Source organism: Myxine glutinosa, chromosome 5 (assembly GCF_964187855.1).
Source record: "Myxine glutinosa chromosome 5, kmMyxGlut1.1, whole genome shotgun sequence".
In the NCBI taxonomy this organism is placed as follows: domain Eukaryota; kingdom Metazoa; phylum Chordata; class Myxini; order Myxiniformes; family Myxinidae; genus Myxine; species Myxine glutinosa.
This window is the reverse complement of record NC_136265.1, coordinates 34,748,967-34,765,020: the sequence shown is the minus strand read 5'-3', so window position 1 is coordinate 34,765,020 and position 16,054 is coordinate 34,748,967. Positions and strand designations below refer to the sequence as shown.

Sequence of the window (16,054 nt, the reverse complement as noted above, 5' to 3'; positions counted from 1 at the left end):
ATCCTACCGTGATGCAGGGACTACTAGTGCATTATCTTTGCTGGTGTACCTGGTCTCAGAGCTTCCTCAGGCCAATAGAGGATGCTCACTGGAATTGACCTGAGGTTCCTCGATGGGATTGGCTTTCGAGCTTCCTCAAGCATCTGTTGGCCTGAAGGAGCTTGCTTGGAAGCAGGTGAAATGTTGCATCAAACTGGGTCTGCTCTTGCTTTTTATTACTTAAATTAGCAGAGTATATGTAGTTACTTTTTGGTTGAATGTGCCTTTTCCTCATGCATCTATATAATAATAGCGTAAGGACTCGACTTTGTTATCCCTTTTACGCCGCACCCAGTGACCCGATGCCCACGGCACTAATGGATTTACGATCTACGAACCGCGCTCTTTGTTTATCACGTACAGCCATACTCGAAAAATCTGAATTAGCCGACGTTGGGGCCCAAAAGCATCCGATTAACTGCCGATACGACGCCATCTTATGACGCCATCGTATTGGCGTCTGCTGGGCGAAGGCGAAGCAAGCCGTCCGCTGATTGGACAGGCGAAGGCGAAAGCAAGCCGTCCACTGAGTGGACAATCCAGAGCATGCATTTGTGCCGGTGTCGGCGATCGTTGTTCATATACGCACTCTTCATTCTCATCTTTCTTCCTAACTCTTACTCGGACAAGCAAATCCCCTATGCCATCCATAATGGTACACTCTATCCATACACCACATCCTCCCTTCCGTGGATGTTCCACGGGTTTCGGCTTGTATATAATATTTTTAAACTTCAAAATGATGTAGCAATAGATGTAATTTTACTCGGTCTCGTGCCCTCACCAATCACAAAGGTGTATCATTAACCAGTGTAAAGCCATATGACTTCAGAGTCATTATTTGGATGGAAGAGTGGTGTGTTGCCCTGATGAGCACCAAATAGGACAAAACTTGTCGGTCGCCTTGCTTTACATCTGCTTGGTGGCAGCATTTGATCTTGGCATCTTTGCACTGCTTCTGGCGCTGCAGTCTTGACGACGGTATTCGTCCGGGTCGGAAAACTTCATTATTCATCTCTGCACGCATCCGCACACGCGTGCAAAAGTTTGGGTTATTTTCACTTTTGTGGTTCTGTTCCACATTAAACATTTGTGGGAAGCTAGAAATGCGCAATATCGATAGATTAATCAATCAAATATCTGTGAAAGTCAATTTAATATCAGTTACCTATTTAGGAGATTGAAAAGGTTTATTGTTGTTGTGCATATTATATTGTCGTGTGCCTGCCCAGGGGTTAACACCGCAGGGTGACACGGATGACCAAACGAGCTTAACACTCCGAGGCGTTTAATTCAATGGCAGACCTTCGTCACACGCGAGGGAAAGGGGGATGACGAACTTACCTGGACGGCTCCACTTGACATCTTCGCACCTGGATAAATGAACTCAAACGACACGGAATTAAAATCTACAAGAAAATGCCGGCTTTATTAACCAGAATGCCGGTAACAAAGAAAATGCACAATAAACCAAATTCCTAATTAGAGCTCTCCCTCACAGACTGGGAATACAGACAAGGGATAAAATAACTGAAAAATAAATAGGTGTAGTTTGTGGCACTTATCTCGAATCGGCTCTTGAATCTCGTCAGGAATCGTCAAAACGCCATCGTGTCCTTGGTGGAAAAATGCGCTCGTTGGCGCGAACTAGGCCTTACTGCGCGTCTGCTCTCTCCTGGCCTTGCCGAGAGCGCAGCAAGCAGGCAGCGCCCGTCTACTCGTCGTTCTTGCTTGGGAAGCCGCAGTTCTCAGTACGCAGCTCTTCCTCCTCACGATCACTATCAAGATGTCGGAACACGACCGTTCGTGATGAATCTTCCTTGCGCAAGAGCAATAGCGACCGTTCGCTATGGGATCCAGAACGAGAAGAAGCGAGAAGACAAGATGTCCGCCGTTCCAACTATTTTGTACTTGAGGCTCTGACGTCATCCCACGACGTCTCCGTCTCTGCTCCGATCAGCGAGTCCCATCTTACCAGTCCCCGTGCCAATCAAATCCCAGACCAATCACTGCTCTTCGGGGCGTGACTCATGGCCCTGTTTGTGACTGTGTGCTCACCAAGTCGGAGTTATCAGCGGTAGTGCTTGATGCCTGGTTTCCGGTTGGTTTTTAATCAGTGTGATTAATGGCCGATTTCTTATGAGGTGGGTGTAGTGCAGTGTCATAAGGAACACAGGAAAAGGTTACAGAGGCAATTACACACAGGAGATTAATTTACCCATAATCCCTGACTAATTAACAAACCCCACCCCTCTCATGGGGACGAAGATATAAGCTCTTCCACGACATACAGTCTGCACAAATTTCCTGCTTAAATTTCCTACGTCAAGGTTTCTTCTTCTTCACGACAGTTGGAGCACACTAATCTATACATTATACATGCATACATACATACGGACGGACAAACACTGTTCTGGACGGCTTTTTGCCCTATGGGCTACGCTGTAAAAACATGGGCGCATCAGATGTAGACTAGGGGCGTGCCCAATGGGCAGGGCGTGCCCAAGGGGCGTTTTTTACTATAAAAAGCCCACTAAACTAAATTGCCTGACTGACTATTTTCCGGGCAACGCTGGGTAACTCTGCTAGTTATTAATAAATAAATAAAAGATGTGCACCATTCTCAAGTCAATCTAATATTTTAACTTTTCCGCTCGTGTTTTTCCGCATCACTTTTTTCAATTTTTTTTATTCTGCTCTTCAGAAGATGGGCCACTTAATGGGCGTTTTGGACCCATGGTTAAATAAACAGTAAACAAAGTTTTACCACATAAAATGCAGGACCGCAACTCACCAATTGACATAAGAAGCTTCCAGAAGACAATGACGCAGAGATGTGGCCGATGCGGGAAGTTGCAGAATGTAAATTTTCCAATTTTTTAACTTAGGCACCAAGCTTCATCCGAGTCCATCCACAACTTTTTGAGATATCATGCGATAGATATATCGTGTTTGACCGCATCTCTCAATGGTGAAGAATCGCTGATAAATTCTAGTATCCGGATCTTCACCAAAATCTAATTGATTCGTCCTTGTCACACACCCAACCTGTCCACCAAATTTCGTCCGAATCTGTCCATAACTTTTTGAGATATCCTGCTCACAACAAAAACAAACAACAACATGCATTTTAAGGCCATTTTCCATGCTGGAGCGGGAGTTAGCCTTGCGGTCCCCATGACAATCTTCTCCATCTTGCCCTATTTTCTGCATCTCTCCTTGTTAACCCCCTTGCCCGCATTTCTTCTTCCACCATCTTTAGCCAAGTCTTTCTCGGTCTTCCCCGTCCTCTACTTCCTTCTACATTCATTTCCATCAATCTTCTCAACCAGTCACTTTCATCCTTCCTCAACACATGACCAAACCATCTCAACCTGTTCCTCTTCACAGCATCCATCACAGGCTCTATTCCCATCATCTTTCGCAATTCATCATTTGTCTTCCTCTCTCTCAACGATACTCCGCACATCCACCGAACCATTCGCATTTCCACCCTTTCCAACCTTCGTTGCTGCTCTACGTTCATTACCCATGTCTCGCTCCCATAAACACTTCTCAGACATGCAGCATACACCTTTCCATTCAGCTTCAACGACACTCCCCTCCTCATCAGCACGCCACTCAGTTCCCGAAACGAAATCCTGCTCACAGACAAGAGATAAACCGACAGGGATGAAAACTGAAAAGGAGCAACTAAGAAGAAAGCAGGGCGCAACAACAATGCGTAAAAAACAACAAAAAAACATAGCTACCGAAAATGAACAAGAGCCACAACAAAGCAAGCTCCAACCTGCCTATTCAACCCCAAGTAGTATCTCTCTTTTGCCTACAGGTGGCTCAGTTGAACTGCTCAAACATTATTACATCAACTACAGTTTAAGGCACAACTACCATCTACTCTCTCTTTCTGGATTGGTGTCATGCATACATCAGACTGGGCAAGACAGGCAGAATGAGCTCTCTCGTAAGCCAGCTAGGTTCTATCAACAATCTGATAAAAGTATGGTAATCGTCTGAGACCACCTCTCTTTACCAGAAGCTTCAAAACACCTGGATGCTAATGCCGGTGTCTTCATCTGGATATGAACTCTGAACCACTGCGATGCCAAGGGCAAAGTCCTCACCACGACATCGCCAACAACTTAGCAGGATCTTCAGCACATAAATCGGAGAATTGATGATTAAAGAGATTGCAAGATGGACTCAAATTTAAACTGGTAAAATAATGCTTGGGACTATTAATATGACAAAAACTAAAGGAAATGTCGTATTATTGTAGGAATATTCTGCTTTCCAATAATTCTTTCTTGACAAATTTTTTTTTTGACAAGTATGTTGATCACTCCAATTTGTGTGTGTGTGTGTGTGTGTGTGTGTGTTTGTGTGTGTGTGTGTGTGTTTGTGTGTGTGTGTTTGTGTGTGTGTGTGTGTTTCTGTGTGTTTGTGTGTGTGTGTGTGTGTTTCTGTGTGTGTGTGTGTGTGTGTGTGTGTGTGTGTGTGTGTGTGTGTGTGTGTGTGTTTCTGTATGTGTGTGTGTGTGTGTGTGTGTGTGTGTGTGTTTACTTGCAAAATCGAAGATTTTTCAAATATGTTGGTCAGTTGCATTTGTTTGTCACCGGCCTACAGGTCACAATTCTAAACCGATCGTCATGAAACTTCACCAAGTTGTAGAGGTCGTCACAATTGAGAAGTTGATTGATTTTGAGGTCAAAGGTCATCTGGAGATCAAATTTCTAAAATCGCCATTTTAAATCCGATTAACCTGAAAATTTAACAGCATTTGCATAGTGCCTCACTGAATTGGGGAATTAACTATTTTTGAGGTTAAAAGGTCAACTCTAGGTCAAACTCCCAAAATCATCAATTTTCATCGAAAAATCATCAATTTTCATCCGATTGACCTGAAAATTTAACAGCATTTGCATAGTGCCTCACTGAATTGGGGAACGAACTATTTTTGAGGTCAAAAGGTCAACTCTAGGTCAAACTCCCAAAACATCAATTTTCATCGAAAAATCATAAATTTTCATCTGATTGGCTTGAAATTTGAATAGCATTTTCATATCAGGTCACTGAATTGGGGAATTAACTATTTTTGAGGTTAAAAGGTCAACTCTAGGTCAAACTCCCAAAATCATCAATTTTCATCGAAAAATCATCAATTTTCATCCGATTGACCTGAAAATTTAACAGCATTTGCATAGTGCCTCACTGAATTGGGGAACTAACTATTTTTGAGGTCAAAAGGTCAACTCTAGGTCAAACTCCCAAAACATCAATTTTCATCGAAAAATCATAAATTTTCATCTGATTGGCTTGAAATTTGAATAGCATTTTCATATCAGGTCACTGAATTGAACCACCAATTATTTTTGAAGTCAAAACGATGCTCCACTGAGTGTCATCCTACTTTGTTCTCTTTTGCCAAGTGTCGCTCTATGAGTGATTTTTCATTTGTTTTGTTATTTTATTCATTATTATTATTATTTTTATTTTTTTTCTTATTTATTACTATTATTAATTATTATTATATTATTGTAAGTGTATTCAAATTGAATATTCCTACAATATTACGACATTTCCTTTATTTTTTGTCATCTTAATAGTCCCGAGCGTTATTTTACCAGTTTAAATTTGAGTCCATCTTTCAATCCCTTTAACAATCAATTCTCCAATTTATGTGCTTAATATCTTCCTATTCCAATGTAAAACAGTCCTGTCAATTCTGACCATTTGTTATGACCAGGTCCAGATGCACTTGGAGACACCGGAATTGCTCTAATCAAAAGCTGTTTCACTATCTACATTTACATTTTGATTAAATTAAAAATAAAAGTAAAAATCCTTCGTTTCTGTTAGTTACATTTCATCCCCATTACAACTGTGATGCTATATCCGATGTCCACTCAGTTGATCTGGACAAACCCTATTTTTGTTCCGTGATTATTTCAACTGCCACGATCTGTGAAACAGGTGTGACATCGTGGCACAGGTGTTATGCTTCAGGAGTTATTCAGAGTGCTAACTTTCCAACTCATTTGGCCTCAACTCTATTCTTGGTCACTTCTGATTCCAAGGTGAATCTGGCCCTCGTAACTTCCAGCAATCACCACTTCTTACCATTTGAGTTTCCTGCACACGTGCTCTTGTGGAACTGACCCTAGGAAGGAGAGTTTACTGGAAAGAAATAAAAGTGTTTAAAGGACAGACGGGTCCTTTTCAATAGAATGTGTGTGCGTGTAAATATATACATATGTATATATGTATATAACTATATATGTATGTTATATATATATATATATATATATATATATATATATATATATATATATATATATATATATATATATATATATTGTCTACGCTGTCGCTGATGACTCGCCAACTGGTGATGAAACCGGTCCGGTGGCCGAGGGTGGTGTGTAGCGTTGGGTTTCTCATGTACTGCATTTACGACATGTGAATGTCTGCAGCTGCAGAGCAACCTGAGTAGAGTTTTAAACTGCAAAGGGCTTACCTTGAGTAGCTTTTCTAAGCTGTTTTATGTAGCTTTAATTATTTGGCTGGTAGAGCATGGGGGTTAATCAATTGAAATCCTAGCCACCTGGCGTAATTGATTAGGTGAGAGCTCATTGGTTATTCCCTCCAATTATGGGTGAGAGACGTGATTGGGTTTTGTCACACACACACACACACACACACACACACACACACACACACACACACACACACACACACACACACACACACACACACACACACACACACACACACACACTAGCTGTATGGAAGAAGAATGAGGTAACATCGGGCAAAAATGCAACAAGGTGGCAGTGGGGTAGTGGGACAACAAGTTTCCTGGAGGAGTTAGGTGGGTTAGAGGGTTGTGAGAGCATAGGAACCTATGCTGGAGGAGAGGCAGTAAAAGTAGGGGCAATGCCCCTGGGCACTCACCTGGTAGAATAAAGCAGTACAGTATACTACACTGACTAAAGGTAATATAAACAGTATCACGGTATCTTAAATCAATTTAAATGGTTGCTAGGAGACAGGGCAGCATGTACAACCATGCTAACATAATCATAAGACTCAAAACAAACCAAAAAAGATACCTATTTTGGGGGGGAAACCCACCCCCCCCCCCTCCCTCCCCAAACCACCTTAGACCCTGATTTTTCTAATGCTTGGAACAAACTTTGTTATATCATGGGTGATGAAGGTTGCGATCAGGTTTCAACAAAATAGTGTGTGTTGTTTTGGAGAAGAAAGCAAATACCTATTTGGGGAGGAGTGGGGGGGGGGGGTGGGGGGGAAGAGCTCAAATGCTCCGCATGCTCTCTTCTACCCTGTTTTTTTTAATGCTATGAACAAACTTTGGTGCATCACTCTTGATGAAGGAAAGGTTGCAGTCAAGTTTCATTGAAATTGTCTGTGTAGTTTCTGAGAGGTGAGTAAATACCTATTTTGGGGGGGAAAGCCACCCCCCCCTCCCTCCCCAAACCGCCTTAGACCCTGATTTTTCTAATGCTTGGAACAAACTTTGTTATATCATAGGTGATGAAGGTTGCGATCAAGTTTCGACAAAATAGCGTGTGTAGTTTTGGAGAAAAAAGCAAATACCTATTTGGGGAGGAGTGGGGGGGGGGGGGGGAGGGGGGGGGAGAGCTCAAATGCTCCGCATGCTCTCTTCTACCCTGATTTTTTTTAATGCTATGAACAAACTTTGGTGCATCACTCTTGATGAAGGAAAGGTTGCAGTCAAGTGTCATTGAAATTGTCTGTGTAGTTTCCGAGAAGTGAGTAAATACCTATTTTGGGGGGCTCAAACCTCCCGTAGACCTTCTTAGACCTCAAAAAAATGTTAATGCCATGAACAAAAGTTGGTACATCATGTGTGAAGAGGGTTGTGGTCACGTTTCATCGAAATTGTGGGCAGTTCCTGAGAAGAAGGCAAATACGTATTTTAGGGGGCAACCCCTAGAGCATGGGCATCACCCAAGAGCATCACCAGAGAGATGTAGGACATGCTTAGGGCCGGATTTTTTTTAATGCCGTCAGCAAACTTTGGCACATCATGGGTGATGAAGGTTGTGGTCAGGTTTCATAAGATTTGCATGGGTCATTTCCGAGAAGAATGCAAAAACCTATTTTTGGTGTGGGGGGGGGGGGGGTGGGTAATCAAACCTGTACCCACTTTGACCCCCAGTAGACCTTCTCAGACCATGATTTTTTAATACCGTGAACAAACTGGTACATCATGTGTGATGAAGGTTGTGGTCAAGTTTCATCGAAACAGTGTGTGTAGTTTCAGAGAGGAGAGCAAATACCTATTTTGGGGGGTCAAACCTGGACCCACTTTGACCCCCAGTAGACCCCCTTAGACCACAATTTTTTTAATGCTGTGAACAAACTTGAGTCGCAACATACCAAGTATCATTTTCGCCAAGTTTGGTCACAATCCCATCAGCAGTTTCAGAGAAGAAGTTGCAAGTATTTACGGACTGACGGACGGATGACGTGCCATCCCCATCAGCTCCCCGGAACTACGTTCCAGGTGAGCTAAGAAACATCGAGGTCACCGACCTTCTTGTAATGTGAGAGCAAAAGACCTTGTGCTTCAGCCTCATAATGGGATATTCCAATAACGTGGAGAGCTTAGATTCCAAATAATCTATATGAGAGACAGATGTGATGCTGGATTGCCAGCCCATAGGAAAGGGTAGTACTCCATTGAGCTAATGACAAAGTCCTTACAGTCTGAATAGTTGTGATTTTTTCCAAGGAACGACTTGGAATTATTTCAAGCATATCCTCCAGTTTTTGATTCACTGAAGCTATTGTTAACTATTAGATCTTGATTCTTCTTCTTCCTCTTCTTCTTCTTCTTCTTCTTCTTCTTCGCATTTGAAAGCAAATCTAACATTTTTCAATCAACATTCTTTGTGCAAGGATATAAACAAAGGTTTCGGTCTTATGCCATTCGAGATGTCTTTAGATGTTATTTTTTAATTACACAGCTCGGTATATTTTGGGATGTACTGCACTACCTTTTCGTACGTAGCTGTTGTGTGCACATCGGATGCTACCTTGAGGGCATAAAGGGCAAACCACAATGTGTGGCCTGGCCTAATGTGTTGACCACGACCAAATGGGGTAAGGCATCTTACCACCTCCCTTAGAGTCATGGATGAGTGAAAACTGGGTTTAGTTTTATGACAACCTGATTTTATGAGTTTAGTTATATGAGCTTTTTTATGAGCTATGAGTTTTACAAGTTTAGTTTTATGAGCAATGAACTATCACAATTACTTTTTTGTAGAACTTATTTTCAACTGAGTGTGAAAATGAAATGCAATACAAGAAAATAGCGCCGCAGGTTTTGGATAAAATAACGAGAGGACAAGGTTTACAGCTAACATGGTGGTGGTTGTGTCGCTGGCATAGTTGTTGTTGTATAACGCAGGACAGTTATCTTGAACAAGCTTGCGGCACGGAGACAAAAAATAAAACTCAGGAGCGACCCAGAGATCCCCCACATCCAGGATGGTGTGCCCCCACCTTCATGAAGTTAGTGCCACGACAGAGAGAGAGGGAGAGAAAGAGAAAGCGAAAGAGAAAGAGAAAGAGAGAGAAAAGAAACACGAGGGAAGGGCCGGTCCATGGGGACCAATCGGCACTCTGACTGTGACCGCATTGCCCTGACGAATCTGGGCAGCAGGGGAAGAATGGGGAAGAAGTGGCCCCCGACTTTCATTGGGGGGTACAACCACCACAAAGAGGCGTCTACTGGAATAGTTGTAATGCGGTGGTGTAGTGCCAAAATTTGAGGTGCTGGAGCCCTACAAAAATGTATCGCCCGCTACGTCATTGCTATATGTAATCTACCATCTCATCAAGTTTTAAATGACGCTCACCAATTGAGTGCCAAAAGTGAGTGATAAATGAAATAAGTACATTTCACCATGATAAGAAAAAGCATAAATAACACTCACACCTCAAAATGACGAATACCCCTTTTAACAAAAAGTCAGATCAACTTAACCGTTGTTTTACAATAAAACTATGCATTTTAAGAAACGAAGAGAAGTTTTTATAATTTTTTTTCTTTCGGACCATATGGAAAGTTTTGCACTGACACAACACCGACCTTCACAAGTGGGTGCCGCCATATTAAAAAAGCAGTGGTTGGTGTGATATCTTATGCAATATTGAATGTATAGATTTTTTTGTTTCGTAAAACGATTAATTCAACAGAATAATTAAAATTGCTTGGTTGTAATACATCAGTTTGCTTTTAAAACCTTACCCTGTAGTGGCTACCGCTGGGTTTTCACAATCGCCTTGCACCTATCAAGGACGCGGAGCGATCACCATGCCGGGCTAGTCCAGGACGCCCGGGCAGGCCCGCGCTCAACTTGCCAGGCCGCAGCCAGGACGCTGGGCCACGCCCCCTCTCGCCTTTCCTGGGCAAACGCTCCGGGATAATATGTATATATATTGCTGCCCGATAAACGCCCGGGCATGCCCGGGCAGGCTCGCCCTCAACTTGCCAGGCCGCAGCCAGGACGCTGGGCCACGCCCCCTCTCGCCTTTCCTGGGCAAACGCTCCGGGATAATATGTATATATATTGCTGCCCGATAAACGGGCTTTTCAGAGTGCCTGAGTGTTTGGTTTGATTAAAGCAACTCGGATGAATTCCAGCTTTTTGTCGCGTCCATTCTTCCGATCGACGTGGGAGCCCCAGCTCCTTCATTGGTGACCTACCGACATGGACACGGCAGTCGCCCTTAAACTGCCTACCTTCTGGGAGGCTCACGCGGCGGTTTGGTTCGCACAGGCGGATTCCCTGTTCGCCCTGCGAGGCATCACGGCCGACGACACCCGCTTCCACCATGTGGTAGCAGTGCTCGGTTCGGCCACCGCGGCCCGCGCCCTGAGCCTCCTCGAGAGCCCGCCAGCCGCTGACAAATACGGCGCGATTAAGAAGCTTCTCCTCGACGCTTTCGCCCTCCCATCGGCGGAACGCGCACGGCGCCTGCTCGACCTGCCCGAGCTCGGCGACACGCGCCCTTCCGAGCGAATGGACTACATGCTTTCACTGCTCGGCGAGCACTCTCCGGCATTCCTGTTCCGGGAGCTGTTCCTCCGTCAGCTGCCTAACCCGTTACGCCTCGCCCTGGCAAGCACGACGATCACAGATCCCCGGGCCCTTGCCAGAGAAGCCGACAAGATCTCCGCCGCAGGACAGCGCATCGCAGCGGCGACATGGGACCCACCGCCGTCCGACGCAACACCCATGGCGCCCGAGCAATCGGCACGGTCGACGACCGAACTGCCGACGCAATTGGCGGCCGCTACACCGAGCCGACCACCTCCAGCACGACGACCGGGGCCTCCACCTGACCAAGCATGGTGTTACTATCATGCCAGGTTCGGACAGAAGGCCCGGACATGCCGACCCCCGTGCACCTTCGGCAGGCCGGGAAACGGCCGGGCCGGCGTTCATTACCAGCCATGAGCGCCGGCCACACGGGCAACTTACTGTTCATCACGGATAAAGCGTCCGGACGGCGCTTCCTGTGCGACACCGGCGCCCAACTGAGCATCATACCCGCCTCTGACCAGGACAGGCAATCCGCGGTTTGCGGCCCCTCCTTGGTTGCGGCCAACGGATCGACCATCCGCACCTTCGGCCCACGCAACGTCACCCTCTGCTTCGGCGGCCAACGCTTTGCTTGGACGTTTGTAACCGCAAACGTGCCCATGGCTCTGCTAGGCGCCGACTTCCTCTGCGCACACGGACTGCTGGTGGACGTCCAACGGCGTCGTTTAATCAACGCCGAAACCTTCAGCTCCCTGGTATGCACATTGAGCAGCTCCGCGCCGACCGAGCTGGCATGCGCCGTCCCGGCGGCGAACGAGTTTGCTCGCCTGCTCACCGAGTTCCCGGCCCTCACGCGGCCGACGTTTTCGGCCGTCGCAGTACGGCATGGGATCGAGCACCACATACCAACCACGGGCCCGCCGGTCTACGCCAGGGCCCGCCGCCTCGACCCAGCCAAGCTCGCCGTGGCGAAGGCCGAATTCGACGCGTTGGAGCACCTCAGCATCGTGCGGCGCTCCGATAGCGCGTGGGCCTCGCCACTGCACATCGTGCCAAAGCCGGGGGGTGGATGGCGCCCGTGTGGCGACTACCGCCGTCTCAATGACGCTACCACCCCCGACAGGTACCCGATCCCGCATATCCAAGACTTCTCCGCCCGTCTGGCGGGACGGGTCATTTTTTCGAAAATTGATCTCATACGGGGATATCACCAGGTACCTGTCAGGGCGGCCGACGTCCCTAAAACGGCAGTCATCACGCCGTTCGGCTTATTCGAATTCTTGCGGATGCCGTTTGGTCTCAAGAACGCGGCTCAGGCGTTCCAGCGCTTGATGGACGGCGTGCTGCGTGACCTGCCGTTCCTTTTCGTTTACCTGGACGACATCCTCGTCGCCAGCACGTCCCGGGCCGAGCACCTCCTCCACCTCCGAACACTGTTCGGGCGCCTCAGCGAGCACGGCCTCATCGTCAACCCGGCCAAATGCCACTTCGGCACGACGGCCGTTGATTTTTTGGGCCACCACATCACCAAGAACGGGGCCATGCCGCTGCCAACCAAGGTCGAGGCCATCACCACGTTCCCGCGTCCCCGCACCATAAAGGCCCTGCAGGAATTCCTGGGAATGGTGAATTTTTATCACCGCTTCGTGCCCCGCGCTGCTCAACTCATGCGGCCCCTCTACGAAGCCCTCCGGGGCAAGCCGGCCAAGCACGACATCGCCTGGTCCGCAGCAATGGATGCGGCCTTCCAAAGCTCAAAGCGGGCCCTCGCCGACGCAACACTGCTCGCTCACCCGGTGCTCAACGCTCCCATCGCCCTCACCACGGATGCCTCCGACTACGCGGTGGGCGCCGTACATGAGCAATGGGTGAACGGGGTTTGGCAGCCACTCGCTTTTTTCAGCCGGCAGCTCCGGCCGAACGAGCTCAAATACAGCACGTTTGACCGGGAGCTCCTCGGTCTACACCTGGCCGTCCGCCATTTCCGCCACCTCCTGGAGGGCCGACCTTTCACGGCGTTCGTCGACCACAAGCCGTTGGTTTACGCCATGGCCAAGGTCACGGAGCCGTGGTCGGCCCGCCAACAGCGCCACCTCTCCGCCGTGTCGGAGTTTACCACGGACATCCGGCACGTCGCCGGCAAAAACAACGCCGTGGCCGACTGTCTTTCCCGGGCCAGCGCGAACGCGGTCCACCTGGGCGTGGACTTTGCGCTTATGGCGGCGGACCAAACCACCGACACCACGGTGCAAGCCCTCCGGGCGGCGGACACGGGCCTCCGCCTGGCCGACATCCCCTTCGCGGACACTGTCCTGCTCTGCGACGTCTCCCAAGGCCAGCCTCGCCCCATCGTGCCCGTCACCTGGCAACGCCGCATCTTCGCCTCCCTCCACGGCCTTTCCCACCCGGGCCGGAAAGCTTCCCAGAAGCTGGTGTCGGCGCGATTCGTCTGGCACGGCCTTCGTCGGGACGTCCGCGATTGGACCAGCACCTGCACGGCCTGCCAACGGGCCAAGGTCCACCGACACACCCAGGCCCCGCTGGCACCTTTCACCGTGCCCGAACGACGTTTCGACCACGTCAGCGTGGATCTGGTGGGCCCCCTCCCCCCGTCACGGGGGTTCACACACCTGCTCACCATGGTGGACAGGACCACCAGGTGGCCGGAGGCCGTTCCCCTCGTCTCCACCACCACCGCCGACGTGGCGCAGGCTTTCATCGCCACCTGGGTCGCCCGCTTCGGCGCACCGGTGGACATCTCGTCAGACCGCGGACCACAGTTCACCTCCGAGCTGTGGGGCGCGGTCACCCGCAACCTTGGGGTCAAGCTCCACCGTACTACGGCCTACCACCCCCAAGCAAACGGGTTGTGCGAGCGATTCCACCGCTCCATGAAGGCTGCGCTCATGGCCGGCCTTCAAGACGGCGGTTGGGCCGACCGGCTGCCGTGGGTCCTTTTGGGCCTCCGCACGGCCCCCAAGGAGGACCTCCAGGCATCCACCGCTGAGCTTGTCTATGGCCAGGCGCTACGCGTCCCGGGCGAATTCGTGCCCGACGCTACCAGTCCCTGGTCCGCAGCTCACCAGCGCTCGGACCTCCAGGAGGCCGCCCGACGGTTTGCCCCCGTGCCAACATCCCACCACGGTGACCCCCAGTCCTACGTCCCCCCAGCACTTCGCACAGCGGAGTATGTTTTTGTGCGTCACGACGCACATCGGGGGCCACTCCGGCCGCCGTACGACGGGCCCTTCCGGGTGCTGCGACGGGACGACAAGTCGTTCGTCATCGACATCGGCGGCAGGTCGGACCGGATTGCGGTGGACCGCCTCAAGCCGGCGCACGTGGACGTCGACCACCCACCACGGGTGGCCCTTCCGCCGCGGCGAGGCCGCCCCCCGTCCACGGTGCCCCCCACTCGACCGCCCACCACCACACCGGACCCCCTCCCACGACCCGCCAGGGGTCGCTTCGGCCGGGTCATCAGGACCCCCCTCAAATTGACCCTGCCGGTGCAAGTCGATTCTGGGGGGACGTGTGTAGCGGCTACCGCTGGGTTTTCACAATCGCCTTGCACCTATCAAGGACGCGGAGCGATCACCATGCCGGGCTCGTCCAGGACGCCCGGGCAGGCCCGCGCTCAACTTGCCAGGCCTCGGTCGGGACGCCCGGGCATGCCCGGGCAGGCTCGCCCTCAACTTGCCAGGCCGCAGCCAGGACGCTGGGCCACGCCCCCTCTCGCCTTTCCTGGGCAAACGCTCCGGGATAATATGTATATATATTGCTGCCCGATAAACGGGCTTTTCAGAGTGCCTGAGTGTTTGGTTTGATTAAAGTAACTCGGATGAATTCCAGCTTTTTGTCGCGTCCATTCTTCCGATCGACGTGGGAGCCCCAGCTCCTTCAACCCCAAAATTTGGTATATGGTCCTCACGAACGCCGAAGGAGGCGTTCCTGGTGAGCGCACTATTGGTTCAATGTGAAATAAAGAGGTTTGTTCAATATCCCCTCCACCAGACCCCATATTACTCACATATGTAGAGTAAAGTACCACCTGTTTGAGAGGTTCGGTTTCAGACGTGCTTGGGAAAATAAAAAACACAAATTTGATACTCGTTTATAGATACACGACAACAAAAAAGTGAACCAATTCACTTGACAAATTCTCATCTTATTCATTTAAAATGTTGTACAAATGCCTCTGTAGATGTAGCTGGTAACTCTTCTGGGGTGTGTTCCGTTAGCAAGCACATTGCTATCCTGCTCGTCAAGGGGATTAACGAGGGTAGAAAGATCATGGTTTTGGATTGGGAATGATCCGAGATCATGGTGAACAGCCGCCTTGAAGGATGAGATTGAAGAGAATGCGGAAGTTGGTTCCACAGGTGGGGAAAAAGTGGGAACAAGTAAGTGGAGGTGAGCAATGATCTCCTGGATTTAGGTCCTTTCAACAAAAGGCAGTTCATGGTGGACTGTGCATCCTGAAGAAAGTGGGGGGGGGGGGGGGAGACAAAGCACAGAAAGAACAGAGGGTGCAAGATCAGAGAGGATGCGGTAGAAGACAAAGACCACTGACGTGTCTTTGAAGGCGAGGTGAAAGGCCCATAGACTCAGCCTCAGCCTCAGCCTCAGCGTGGGAGATCCCAATGACTTTGAAGGCCTTGGTTTCCATAACGTCAAGCTGAGCAAGATGTGAGGCAGGGGACACCAGCCCAGAGGGGAGAGAAGCACTCCATCAAGCTGCGAATGAAGGCCTCGTATGTGGATAAGAGTTCAGGAGTATTAAGGAAGGATTTTGTATGGCAGAGGATGCCCAGTCGGCAGCTGGCTTTGGAGGCCAACCTTGAAATTCAGACCAGACCCCAGGAGTTTGAGGGACGAACTACTTGTTCGGAAAGTCGTTTGTTTCCTCC

The 16,054-nt window shown here is 49.1% G+C and overlaps 1 protein-coding gene and 1 long non-coding RNA gene across 6 annotated transcripts in view; one reads left to right on the top strand and one right to left on the bottom strand.

Annotated features, from left to right (window-relative positions):
• LOC137427718 (protein kinase C alpha type) overlaps positions 1-16,054 on the bottom strand; it is a 133,162-nt gene that overhangs the window by 51,489 nt on the left and 65,619 nt on the right. The window lies entirely within an intron of this gene.
• LOC144892016 (uncharacterized) lies at positions 14,696-14,995 on the top strand. Its single transcript, XR_013623337.1, has 2 exons — positions 14,696-14,773; positions 14,828-14,995. It is a non-coding gene; the product is annotated as an uncharacterized LOC144892016 (long non-coding RNA).